The sequence below is a fragment of the Macaca fascicularis genome, chromosome 13, assembly GCF_037993035.2.
Source record: "Macaca fascicularis isolate 582-1 chromosome 13, T2T-MFA8v1.1".
Classification (NCBI taxonomy): Eukaryota; Metazoa; Chordata; class Mammalia; order Primates; family Cercopithecidae; genus Macaca; species Macaca fascicularis.
Window position 1 is genome coordinate 2,961,149 of NC_088387.1, and position 13,813 is coordinate 2,974,961.

At 51.2% G+C, this 13,813-nt stretch overlaps 1 protein-coding gene across 45 annotated transcripts in view; it reads left to right on the plus strand.

Annotated features, from left to right (window-relative positions):
- Positions 1–13,813, plus strand: part of INPP4A (inositol polyphosphate-4-phosphatase type I A) — a 165,024-nt gene that overhangs the window by 64,524 nt on the left and 86,687 nt on the right. For 38 of the 45 annotated variants that reach the window (XR_012421910.1, XR_012421908.1, XR_012421907.1 and 35 more), the window contains exon 2: positions 13,619–13,680. The exons of 6 other annotated variants lie outside the window; for them this stretch is intronic. The gene's annotated coding sequence lies outside the window, so the exon portion shown is untranslated. Of the gene's footprint in view, positions 1–2,977; positions 3,058–13,618; positions 13,681–13,813 lie in introns of those variants that run through there. One more of the 45 variants, XM_005575038.5, reaches the window with a different exon arrangement.

Genomic DNA, 13,813 nt, shown 5'->3' on the forward strand with positions numbered 1-13,813 from the left:
TAGGTTTTGTCTGTTTACCCTGTTCACAAATTTTTGTGTTTTTTTTAAATTTATTTTTTAACTATTTTTGACAGAAACATTAACAATATTTCTTCAAGGGGTTTAATTTCAGCTTAATTTAAGAAAAGAAAATCAGGCTCAAGCCTGTAATCCCAGGACTTTGGGAGGCCGAGGCGGGCGGATCACGAGGTCAGGAGATCAAGACCATCCTGGCTAACACGGTGAAACCCCGTCTCTACTAAAAATACAAAAAACTAGCCGGGAGAGGTGGCGGGCGCCTGTAGTCCCAGCTACTCGGGAGGCTGAGGCAGGAGAATGGCGTGAACCCGGGAGGCGGAGCTTGCAGTGAGCTGAGATCCGGCCACTGCACTCCAGCCTGGGCGACAGAGCGAGACTCCGTCTCAGAGGAAAAAAAAAAAAAAAAAAAAAGAAAAGAAAATCAGACATGAATGATACAAAAAATAATCTTCTCTCATCTTAAAGTTCTGCCTTTCGCTTCTCCAGGAAGCCCCATTTCCTGACTGGAGTTTGGTGTTGCTTGATGGGAAAAGCTGGAGATGGAGTCAGAGACTGAGTAACCCCAGGGGATGCTTATGAAGACATGGGTGGGGACAGGGTGGGAAATAATGAGGAACTCTACAGCTGAAACAGATGACGCCTTTTCTTAGCATTTGGTAGCAATGGACGTGCTGTGCACTGTCCTGCATATCAGAAAGAGCACTGGACCAGTAAGGCCTGCTTTTAGGTCCTGACTGCTGCTCCTGACCTTGAGGGAGCCCCTCTACCATGGTGTGCCTGGCTCCCAGGCATCAAACTAGAACAGCCGTCTCTCCCAGCCCAGCGGTGTGGTGTGAGGACCAGGCGCGTCAAAAACCGTGGGCAGCATTTGCAAGCTGCGTTGTTGTTGCTCGCACTGACAAATTTCTTCCCCCTTGAGGTTTTTGACCTACAGAGACCTCTAGAGAAGGTATTTCCTCCCATGGAGACCAGATGAGGCAGGTGAGCGGGCGGAAGGCACCTTGGCCTGAGAAGTTCTTGGTCTCGTCCTGTCTTGACCCTCTTCTGTGGTTTGGAAACATTGTGAGAAACCACATCCCTTGCATGCATTGGCAGCAGATCCTGTTGAAGTCCTGGGAGAACGCAATGCTGTGAACAGACGGAGGGGAGGAATGGTGGCTGCTCCTCGCAAGAGGAAGGGGTCCTGGGCACATTTGGACTTTGCCTCCGGGAGTGGCCCACAAGGCGGGCCCTTCCCTACGACGGGGAGGGGGAGTCAAGGAAAGGAACTCAGCATTTTCAGGGCTGCGTTTTCACACAGCAAGCCCTGAAGCTGCGTTTGTTTCCTGAAGCGATCTTGATTTCATCCAGAGGAGGAAAACGACGTTTTGGAGAGTCTGCGGTCTGGGGTGCTTTGATCCTCGTTCACAGTCCAGGGAGGTGTGGCCGCATTCGCCTCCTCTGCCCTGCTTGGCAACTCACTTTCTTGGGGAATGGTGGCCGCTGGCCGCTGCTGTTTTGACCAGATAGCTGGGTAGACCCTGAAGGGGCCATTCTGGCCATTTCTGGCCTCAGGCTGGGCAACGGTAGAGTAGAGGATGTAGAGGCTTCTGGTCATGCCTCTGTAGTGTCAAGGTTGTGCGTGACTGATCCTTGTGTTGGGGTTTGCTTGTGTTAATTTATAGATCACTTTTAGTTTTCCAATAGTTTAAATGTTCTAAACAAAAGAGTTTATAACTAATTATGTGTTTCTGTTGTGTGTCTGCTACAATGTAAAGCCATCTAGTTAACATGAGAGTTATTTGACCGTTCCTTTTAAAGTTGAAGCAACACCTGCTGTAGGGGAATCTCCGTTTGGCTGCTGAAAGTTGTGATGGATTGAAGGGTGGTGGTGCTCCACGCCTTTGTGGGCGCTGTCTCCCACCCAAGCTCATGGGTAGTGTTGAAGCCCCCATGCTACAACGTGACCCCCACCCCTGCCTGGGGGGCCTGGCTCAAGCTGGAGAGAACTGGGAGAGCACCCATGCAGGCGGCCTCTGGTGGCTGGAGCTGGAGGGTTTAAAGTTGGGGGCTGCCGCAGCCCCCACCGTGTGGACTGGCTCATTTGCAGAGTGGGGGGATGATGGACATGGGTAAGCGGAGGGGAAGGGCCACATGTGCTGCCAGCCTTGGAGTCAGTGGGCCAGCTCAGCCATGTTCCTGCTGAGGTGTTTAGCTCAGCCCAGACTCCCAAGACACATACGCCTTTCTGCCTGAGCTCCCCCCCACCGGCAGTGTCCTGCCTGAGCTCCGCCCCCGGCAGTGTCCTGCCTGAGCTCCCCCACCGCAGTGTCCTGCCTGAGCTCCCCCCACCCCCGCAGTGTCCTGCCTGAGCTCACCCCGCCCCCGCAGTGTCCTGCCTGAGCTCCCCCCCCACAGTGTCCTGCCTGAGCTCCCCCACCGCAGTGTCCTGCCTGAGCTCCCCCCCCCCGCAGTGTCCTGCCTGAGCTCCCCCCCGCAGTGTCCTGGCTGTTCTCTATGGTGTCTTAGTCAGGCTAGAAGGAGTTCCCATGACTGTTCTCACCATGATGGCATTGTCACTGCATCCCCGGGGTTGAGGGCGTGGATGGTGAGGGCATGGGGTGAATGCAAAACACTGTAAGGCAAGCAAAGGACATTGCAGTGGCTGGGATGTGGGCTGCCCACTTTGCATTCTGTGGTGAGAAGCCATGAGCAGCTGTAGCCACACCCCTCCCGGAAGGGAAGAAGGAGAGAAGCAGAGCTTGGGTTAGAGACTGTTCTAGAGGCTGGGGCAAGTCAGGGTCCAGCTTCCAGGTGGCCAGCTCTGAGCAAGGGAAGCAGGAGCAGGCACCAGGCCAGGCCTGACAGCCTTGTGTTTGGGTGGAAGAAGAAAAGGGAAGAGAAACCACCATCTTAGGCAATGAATAAGGCACACCCAGCCTGCTTTGGGGTTTGGAGCCTCCCGCACCCGGCCTCCACCATAGAGGAGCCAGACTGGGTTCATGCTCCACAGTCTTCCAGCTGCGTCTCCTGGAACCAACCTTTGAGTAACTACCCCGGGTGAGTGATGATACCCCCCTTATTGTGGACCCACACTCAGAGATAAGCCCAACCCACAGATCACAGGAAGCCCGTGTCCTTATCTGTTCAGTTCTTGGCCCTCTTGGAGCAGCATGTCTCCTTTGATGAGGGGGTTGAAACACTGGATGCTTTCCTCGGTCCTTTCATACACTTATTTAGAAATTTGTGTGGCACTGCTGGAAGGCCTTCCTGGACAACAGACGGGCAAACTTTCAGTTAATCGTGTGAGGGCTTCAAGTGGTTTCAAGTGAGCGTGGAGTAAGAAATGAGACTTGTCAAAGTCCTTGCCTGGTGTAGGAGAGAGAGCCGCGCTGCCCCTGGTGCACGCTGACTGCAGTCCTAACCAGGCAGCTCTGACAGCAGACCGCCATGTGCAGTGTTCCTGTCGTCTTTGTCCGTGGTATTGGGAAATTGATGTGGTAATCAAATGACCAATGAGGCCTGGTGTGCGGGAGTGAGAGGGGTCATGTGTGGGAACACTGGGTTGATTTAACTCAAGAAAAAACCCCAGAATCCCTGGCCGCAGCACGCAGGGGTGCCCCTGCCTGGAAAGGACAGAGTAGCAAGCCAGCCCCTCACCCAAGGGAAGGCTGCAGAAGAGGTTTGGTCCCCACCATTGTGGCCCTCAGGTTGTCCACCATTTATCTTTGTTACACTTTGTGATGTAGCTCTAGACCAACCCTCCCATCATCTTTGTGTCCCTAAGGCCTGCTCCGTAATAGACCCTCACCTGTTTGTTAAAGCAGGGGTCCACAGTCCCCGGGCTGCAGACCAGTACTGGCCTGTGGCCTGTTAGGAACTGGTCTGAGTGGCAGACATTACTGCCTGAGCTCCACCTCTTGTCAGTCAGCGGCGACGTTAGGTTCTCACAGGAGCCAAACCCTGTTGTGAACTGCACATGCGAGGGATCTGGGTTGCGTGCTCCTTAAGAGAATCTAATGCCTGATGATCTGAGGTGGAACAGTTTGGTCCCGAAACCACTCCCCTTGACCAGCCCCCCAAAATTGTCTTCCACAAAACCAGTCCCTGGTGCCAAAAAGGTTGGGCACCGCCGTGTTAAAGACATTGCCAGTTGACAGAGAAGAAACAGCATGAGGTGCAGAAGCAAGAAATTGGAGGTGCTGAGGAAAGAGTGGCTGAAGTGTGTGGTGTGGGAGGCGGCCAACAGACCTCCGCCAGCCCCAGGCTGCTCCTGGCACCTTCCAGACATTGCGCTTGTGATGATTGACACATCTCCCTCATCTCCCAGATTGTGAGCACCTGTTTTGCTCAGCACAAACATTTTAAAGCACTTTCTTCAGGGCAACTTATTTTCAAACTGCTTCTTACAGAAAGTCCCCTGAAGCTTCATGGTGTGTGGGTGAACCACAAGGAGCTGAGCTGCAGTTCTAAACTGGGCTGTCTCAGAGACCTCCAGGAGAAGCTGGGAACCAAGAAGGACATCAAAGAAGTGAGGGAGTTGCCTGCCTTGTTATCTGAGGAAGGACAGTCCCAGACAGGGTGGCTGATGCAAAGGCCACACCAGATAAAGTCTAAACAGCAAAGAGGCCAGGGCAAGCGCGGGGTGAAGACACTGCTAGGAGATTCATGGGCCCCATCATTGCTGTTGGACACAGACTCTGAGGACTATGGGAGGGACACTGGTCAAATTCCCAGGGTGTGGGAGCTGGGGTACTGAGGGAGTTGAAGTTGTACTTATGGGGAAGATAGAGCTGATAGAATTGTCGATGGATTGGACGTGGCATGTGAGAGAAGGAGGAGGCCTGGATTTGATTTCTTGCCTGGAGCAATTGGAGGGACAGAACTCCATCTACTGAGATGGGAACCCTTGAGGGGCTGGTGAGGTGGAAGAGGAAGGCTGGAACGGTCTGGGCTTATTTTGCTCCTGGAGCATCCTCGTCTGCCCTTTTGTTTCCAGGTATCTCAGTCAGTTCAGGCTGCTATAACAAAACTGAGACTGGTAAACAACAGAAATGTATTTCTTAGACCTGTGGATGTTGGGAAGGCACTGGCATTTAGGGTCAGCTGAGGGCCTTCTTGCCGTGTCCTCACATGACAAAAGGTGAAGGGTGAAAAGGGCCCACCGAGTTCCCTCCAGCCCTTTCCTTCAGCATTAACCCCACCCATGAGGCCAGAGCCCTCAGGGTCTAATCACCTCCCAAAGGCCCCGCTTCTTAATACTATCACATTGATGGCTACATTTCAACATAGGAATTCTGGGGGATACATTCAGACTGTAGCACAGTGACTGACTCCCTCCATCGGAGTCTGGGATGTGCGTATGTATTCTGGTTCAGGCCCTGTATTATAATAGTCAACACATTTATTAAACTAATGAGGCATGTCAGTTAAGTAAACGAAGTTAACTCGTTGCCAGTGCTACCTGTCCATCTTCACTGGCAGACAGAAGGCTTGGGAAATGGGAAGCCAGAGATAAATGAACATCTCCCAGTGAGCACAAGCTCGGGGGCCCTGAGTCTGGTCATTTGTGTCTGCAGGTGAGAAGGGATGTGCATTGCCAGCATGTTACTTCTCTTCCTGTGCTTGATTTAATTTGGTTTTTTTTTTTTTTTTGAGATGGAGTCTCACTGTGTTGCCCAGACTGGAGTGCAGTGGCGTGATCTCTGCAACCTCCGCCTCCCGGGTTCAAGTGATTCTTCTGCCTCAGCCTTCCTAGTAGCTGGGACTACAGGCATGTGCTAGCACGCCCGGCTAAGTTTTTGTATTTTTAGTAGTGACGGGATTTCACCATGTTGGCCAAGATGGTCTCGATCTCCTGACCTTGCGATCTGCCCTCCTCGGCCTCCCAAAGTGCTGGGATGACCCGGCCCCTGTGCTTGATTTTCTAAAGCACATTGCTTTCCTGTGTTTAAGCCCTAGCAGCACTGCATGGACGTTTTGCAGCATGCTTGTGTGTTAAGTGTCCTTTGAGTCAGAGCTTTCCTCACAGTGACCCTCTCCTGCCCTGTGCAGGTCCAGGGAGGTAGGAGAGGGCTGGGCCCCAGCTCTGAGGGGAGGAGGAGGAAGACCTCTCCAGTGTAAGAGGACTGTGATGCGGCCCCTGGAGAACATGGATGTTCTATCCTGGAGGGACAGAGCACCTGCCTCACTTCCCTTGAGAACATGGATGTTGTATCCTAGAGGGACAGAGCCCCTGCCTCACTTCCCTTGAGAACATGGATGTTCTATCCTAGAGGGACAGAGCCCCTGCCTCACTTCCCTTGAGAACGTGGATGTTGTATCCTGGAGGAACAGAGCACCTGCCTCACTTCCCTTGAGAACGTGGATGTTGTATCCTGGAGGGACAGAGCACCTGCCTCACTTCCCTAGGCGTCCGGGGTCCGCTCACACTCCTCTGAGTGGGGGACTGTGAATTCCTTCCAACAGTGGTCGTACCTTCATTGGGCAGGTGAGGAAACTGATGCACAGAGATGGGACCCTGTGGAAGGTCACACGCTTCATGGTGCCTCACTAGGTCTGATGCCACTGCCTGGGCTCCCCTCCCCCATGCCACCAAGCCGTATTGCCTCAAGAACAGGCCTGCGCGCTCATGTTCCTTTCCAATAGCAACCTTTGGGCCTAATTTTTGGTGATTGTAAACTGCACCGCAAGCAAAGTACCGGTGAAAAGTTCTGGTTGGAGGAACTGGAGAAAGTAGGAAAGTTGGGTAAAATTCAGATAGACTTAGCTATAGAGAAAGGGCTTCCAGGCTCACAGATGGCCCCAGTACAAGCGCTGTGGGGGCCAGCCTCAGGGGAGGTTAGGAAAAGCCAAGGCGAGAACCTCGCATGGCCGACAGCGCATGCCCCGAGCTCTGTGCAATGTTTTCTGTGTTTCTTCACATACGTGCTTGCTCCTCTGTGTCCCGGTGAGACCAGTGTTATTTCCGTTATACAGAAGCTGAGGCTGGGAGAAGCTCGGCGGCTCTTGCACCTATCGGGGAGGAGGGATCTGAAGTGGGATTAGCTGAGCAAGTGGTTGGATTCCTGAGGCCCCACTCTGGGCCTCACAGGTTGATCCAAGGGTTTAGTTTGCGGAAGGGCAGGTGTCGACACCTGTCTGAATCCATTTTCTGCTACTCTAACAACATACCACAGCCTGGGTAGTCTGTAAAGAAAAGCAACTTATTTCTTACAGTCTGGAGGCTGGGAAGTCCAGGAGCGTGGTGCCAGCATCTGGTGAGGGTCTTCCCATGGTGGAAGAGCGGAAGGTAGAAGCCAGCACGAGAGATAGGGAGAGGAAACTGGGCTAAACTCCCGGTTTATGGGGAACCCACTCCGCTCACTCCTACAGAAACAGCATTAATCCCTTCATGAGGACAGAGTCCTCAAATGGCCTAATCACCTCTTAAAGGCCCCACCTCCCACTGCTGTTACGACGACAAGTTTTCAACACAGGAACTTTAGGAGAACACATTCAAACTGTATCAAGAGCCTTCTGTGGACCAGGGTGCTGGGGGCCTGGTGGGCTGGGAGCCAGAGCTCAGGAGAGGCATGAGGAAGGCCTCCCAGGTACCCTCCACTCTTGTCCTGGTTCCTGCAGCATCTGGCCTTTCCATCCTAGTTAATACCTGGGCCTTTGAGACAGCATTTGTGTGTGTGTGTGTGTGTGTTTTATGCTAGAGAAGCATACTTTACTTTGTTTAAAAGATGAAGATCTTCCTAAGCAGTTGGCTTTTGTTTGAAAGAAAAAAAAAGGAAGACCTGCTTGCTTCCACTATTCCCTTGCACCGTAGGATGGGGAAGGACATGCAGCGCTGGAGGAGTCTCCATAGTGGGCAGATTAGAATCCAGGACCCCAACTGCTGTATCCTAGGCCTCACTCCTCCTGCATCACCTCCCAGAATCAGTCCTTTTGCTTTTATCACCCATGTCCACGCCACAACCCCTTCCCATTTGCCATCAGATGGCAGTTTTCTCCAGTGTTCACCATTCTCTTCTTCTTCTGGGGCAGCCCCCTCAAGTTGGCCATATTTAAGGAAGAATGAGTTTTCATGTGTTCTTCTCACTCCGAGTTCACACACTCCTCTTCTCATACCCATTTTATCATTTGCTTTGCATTAAAAGTAGATTCATAGCACTTAACGTTCTCATTTGTTATGTAGAGGCATTCATTCATTCATTCACTCACTCACTCATTCATTTCAAATATAAATCAGAGGAAGTTTCTGTTGCCATTGGCTACTGCTGTGGAATACTTGGAAGCAGGCCTTCCTGGTCCTTGCTGTGTGCAGCATGTACCTCGGCTGGTGACGGACCTGAGTGGATGCTTGGGAGCAGAATGTGAGCTGTTGTGGCAGTGGGTGTGCCAAGCCCACACACAGGCTGGTGCTGCCTTGTCTTTGGAGTGGAGCCTCCAGGTTGCTGGTCACCTTGGGCTTGGCCATTCTGGAGTTACTGCTCCTGTTCTCTCTGTTGGTCTTGCCTTGTCCCTGCTGCCCACCCCTGTCACCGCAGTCATTCTGGCTCTGGCCCATTCAGTTTGTATCATCAGTGGCTGCACTTTAGTTACCCTGTGCCCATCCCCATGTTTGTGCCTATGTCATAGAAAATCCTCCTAGATGCCCATTCTCTTATTTGCTGGGCTTCAAGAATTGGTGGCCCTGAAGTCCCCAAGGGTCTCAGGACCCCTGTTAGGTGTAAACAAGGTCTGAGTAGAGCTCTGGGTAGGCTCAGTTTCCATCTGGCTCTAGGGGACCTATGGAAACAGAGCTGGTCTGGGACACTGTGGTTGAGATTGGGTCACATTTTCTCTCTAGGTTGGATTAGCAGCTCTAGTAGAGCCACTTCAGTGAACCTATCATCTTGACATTAAAGCCATCTCACACCATAGAGTGTCCAGAGTGGTGAGGTCCAAGGCTGGCCTCGGGAACATTGGGAGTAGGGGAGGATCAGGGGATGTGTTCCGGGTGTCCTGAGCCCCACCAGGAGTTGGGGGGGGTGGCATTGTGAAATCTGTATTTGGTCTTCCTCCCTCTTTTCCTGAGGTATTCTTAGAATCTCTGGAGTGATAGGAGTGTCTTTGTATGCTAGTGAGATGACTGGTGGCTGGGGGCTCTTAGATTGCTCTAGGATTGGCTGGTTGCCAGGGTAACCAATCCCATGATTAGAGGGCTGGAATTTACAGTCTTCCACCCTCCCACCTCTGGGGAGGGGAGAGAGGCTGAAGGTTGAGCCTGTAGATCAATGGCCAGTGATTTAGTCAATTATGTCTATAATGAAGCTTTCATGAAAGACCCCAAAGGAGGCCAGGTGTTAGGGCTCACACCTGTAATCCCACCACTTTGGGAGGTCAGGGTGGGATTATTGCTTGAGGTCAGGAGTTTGAGACCAGCCTGGACAACATAGACCCCATCTGTAATTTAAAAAAATTAATTATTATCCAGATTTGGTGGCACACACGTGTAGTCCCAGCTGCTCAGGAGGCTGAGATGGGTGGATGGCTTGAGCCCAGGAGTTCGAGGCTACAGTAAGCCTTACATCATTGCACTCCAGCCTAGGAGACAGAGCAAGACCCTGTCTCTAAAAGCTGAAGGGGGAAAAAAAGTACAAAACCCCAAACCTCCAAAGGACTGAGTTCTGGGAGCTTTTGGATAGCTGAGCATGCAGAGGTTCCTGGGGAGTGGCACACAGGGCAGGCAGGGCAGCTCCACGCCCTTCCCACATGCCTTGCCCTATGCACCTCTTCCGGCTGGAGGTTCGTCCGCATCCTTTGCAGTATCCTTCCCGTCTGTCTGCAGGAAGGTGATATTTGTCTCTCTGAGGTTATTATTAATAGTAACTTTCAGTGCCAGTGAATGGTGTGACACCTCACTGGTCTATGATTTTAGCTGTCCTGGATTTGGGGTTTCTGAGAGTAAGTCTTTCCTCTTTCTGCCCCTGTAAAGTAGCCTCTTTTTTAGGGACTCCTGACTCATGGTCAGCTTCATGCCAGCCTTTCATTTTACTTTCTCTCGTGCTGCCTGTGTTTGGAGAGTAGAGGCACAGTGAAGCTTCTCAGCCCATTTGCTGCTGCGGTGACAGCAGTAGGCTGTGGTGGGTAGGACGGGGTGGGGTAGGACAGGGTCCGGTGGGTTGGGCAGGGAGAGGGACCCCCATTGCACCTGGGTTTTTTCTTTGGGTTGATAACGATAGTTCATCCTTCATCTCCATGCGACTTTGAAAAAAATCACTCTGCCTGAGCTCCATGACCTCATCTGTGCAACTCCTTTTAGAAATTATTCTTAGAAGAACCCCAATGAATAAGCAAAAGTGGAGCTCTGACGTGTTAATCCTCGCCCCTCAACTCCAGCTCAGGGGAGCCTGAGAGGTTCCTGGGGCGGAGGGGCCTGCAGTCCTCCCTCTAGGCCTCTGGCAAACCTTTCCCAGGGCTGCTGCTGAAGGCCTTGCCACTTACTGGTCCTGTGTGAATCCTAACACCCCTCCCGTCCTGCCAGTGCCCTCTCCGCCACCCCTTTCCCTGCCCCCCGTGGCTGGAACGGACATCATGGGAAGTGGAATAGAACCTCAGGGTTTGCTGTCCACTTGATGCCCCGCTGCCGCTTGTTGGAGGGGTCACGTGACTGCACAGCGTGAGGAATGGGAGCTGCTCACTTCTTGGGTTATTGCTTTTTTTTTTCTTGACACCAAGAAAAAATTCCAACCCCGTAGGCAGCTCCCACACAGTCTGTCTCCTCTTCTACTTAAGTGCAGTTTTTCCTCTTCATGAGCTCTGGTCTTCAAATGGAGCTGGGAGGCAAAACAAGGACCTTGGGAATAGAAGAATCCTTGGTGAATTTCCTTATATTAATGAGACCAAGAAGAGAAATCACGTTCAGCTGAGCAAATTAGCTTTGCGTTCTGGGCCTTGATGACTTAAATTGCAGATTCTAATTAAATGTCCCCAAATAATTACGAAGTGCTTCTAAGGTCTTTTTGACCTAAACGTTTCTGTGGCCTGTGAACTCTCTCAGGTGTAAAATTGGTTTGTAGATGTACCCCGTGAAGCATTTCTATCTCCAGAAACCTCACCGCGCCTAAGATACAAACCACCCTCCTAAGGGCAGAGCAGGCAGGTAGAGTGGGCAGGGACCCTGCGGGGAAGGGTGGAAAGGGGTGGGCTGGCAGGATGTTGGGGTACAGATGTGTCCCTCTGTTAGGTGGCCTGTCTCCACTGTCGCAACCGAAGCGGGTGACGGACACCTTCACTAGCAGGCTGAGCTGGGCGGCAAGGCAGGCAATGGAAGGCTGGAGACACTGGGAAGAGGTTCAGAAGAGAGGAACCCTTTCTTCTAGCTGAAATCATGCCTGGGATGCTGCCCTGCCTCTGGCCAGCATGGGGCGCAATCTTCAGTGACACAAGAGGACGGCCGTTAGAGAAGGAGGAAGACAGTTCCCCATGATCACACCCCCAGCATGGCTGTCGTCTTGATGCAGCCTCCTGCTGGCTCTCCCCTCTGTACAGTATCTCTTTAAACGGCTGCAAACAGAGCAAAGGTGGGCTATTTCTTTAAAAACGCATGATGCAGAACTGACGTAAGTGGTTTTTTTTTGTTTTTTTTTTTTGCTATGCTGTCTTGTATACACTTTGTATTGGGGTATAAAAATCACCTGCCTAGAGCTCAGTGAATTTCACACAGTCAAGTCTGTGTGTAAGTCACACCCAGATCATTTCCAGAGCCCCAGAAGCCCTCTCACTCTCCCCAGTCAGTACCCACCCCTTCAGGAGACCACTCTCCATACTCCAAACGCCACAGATTCGTTTGGCCTGTGCTTGAACTTCATACGAATGGATTTGCCTGGAACGGTCTTAACTTTTCCCCTTGACGTTGTTTCTGAGACTCATCCCATTGTTTCATCTGTTCTGTTGACGAACATTTAGGTTGTCTCTAGTATCTTACTCCTGTGAACGTTGCTGCTCCAAACCTTCTCTACAGGCTTTTGGTGAGCATAAGTGTGCGTTTCTGTTCGCAGCTGCCAGTCTGAGTTGTATGCCAGGTCACAGGGTAGGTGTATGTTCAACTTAAGTAGAGACGGCCAGTTTTCCAGCGTGGGTGACTACTTACGCTCTACCAGTAGAGTGTCACTTCCAGTTACTTCACATCCTCATCAACACTTGGTATTGTTGGTCTGTGTCATTTTTGCTGTTCTAGTGCTTGTGCAGAGGTATCTCATGGTTTCAGTTTGCATTTCTCTCATGACGCATGGGGTTGAATAACTTTTTATGTGTCTATTGGCTATATTATGATCATTTTGATAGCCAGATAATAGTGTGTCTTATGGATGTTCCAGAACATTCTTTTCTTACCTGTAGCTGGACATTTGGATTGCTTTATTATTATAAGTAATGCTACAATAAGCATTTTTACCCAGTAGTCTTTTCCGTGTTCTAGACTATTGGCAAGAGTTTTGTTATCATTTACACATTTTGATCATTAATGCCAGATGGCTTTCTGAATGTTTGAAGTACTCTAAGATGGACTAACAATGTAGGAGAGTCCTAGACAGCTTCCCCCAGGTCTTCCAGCAATGTGTATTCTCATTAAAGAACAAACAAAACTCTTTAGGAGGACTAATTTAGGTGAAGGAAAGCATATTTAGCATTGTGTTACTTAAATGAGTTTGGTCACTTTTTCAAAATGTTTACCACGTGTGTTCCTCATTTATGAATTCCTACCTTTTGCCACTTGCATTTTGGTGAGTGTTTTGTTAATGTGTACAAGCATTACTGTAAAAAGCAGATGTTAGTATGGTAAGCACTTTCCTGTTTTACCAGTCACATTGCATATTGCTTCACTTGTGTGCCTTTGACGTTCACCAGCAAATCTTCCCCTTGGTGATTTTTATTGTGGCTCCCCCACCAGGACACTGCCCTGCCTGCGGAGATGCCCAGGCTGAAGGTCCCTGGGCACCCCTAATGGGAGGGATAGGAGCACAGCCTGCAAGAGACACTGAGTCGGCCTTGGGCTAAGCACTCTGCTCTTGCTGTCATCTGATTCCCCGACCCTGGTGCTTTGAGAGGGATGGCTCATGAGCCAAGCCCTGAGGCCTGCCTAACAGCCCCTGTGGTGCTGAAGCTGGCTGGGGCCTGGGGGCCCAGTATTGTGGGAGCCTAGTGGAGTTTGCAGAGCCCTCTCCTGTTCATGCGCATTGGTTTTCATTGCAGCCCCATGAGATGGGTGCAGCCCATCCATCCCGAAGGGCAGGGCCTTAGAGAGCCCTGCTGCTTCTCCCAGGGCCTGTAGTTTGTGAGTGGGGAAACTGGTCTCAGATTCTCATCTCCTCATCTCCCTAAACCACACCCAGCTGCCCACTTGGCTCTTTAGGACAGGCCCAGACTCCCCCAACAGATCAGCCCTGCAGGGGAGAGGCAGATGTGCTTTCTCTTTCTCATTCATTTTGGGTTTGGGCAAAACTTGTATTTCTGAGCCAGAAGGTTGGATTGGGATGTGGAGCTCAAACAAACGTGGATTAGCTCTTGGCCTCTCCACGTTTCCAGGCATTGCAGTCTCAGGAACTTCATGTTTGAGCAGCTTGTTAAGTTTTCGCTTTCTTATTTTTAGATGATGGATTTGGACGTGCTTCTATGAAGAAATGCCACATGGTCCGAGAGCAAACATGTCCAGTAAGTTGTTTGGTGAATTAACCCAAGGACAGGCGCCCAGGTCCTTCAGGCACAGGGTGTGGACACTGTTTGAGAAGACAGGGCTGTCTCTGGAAATAGGAAGACCCCTGAGACAGTGTTTAAACCAGGCTTA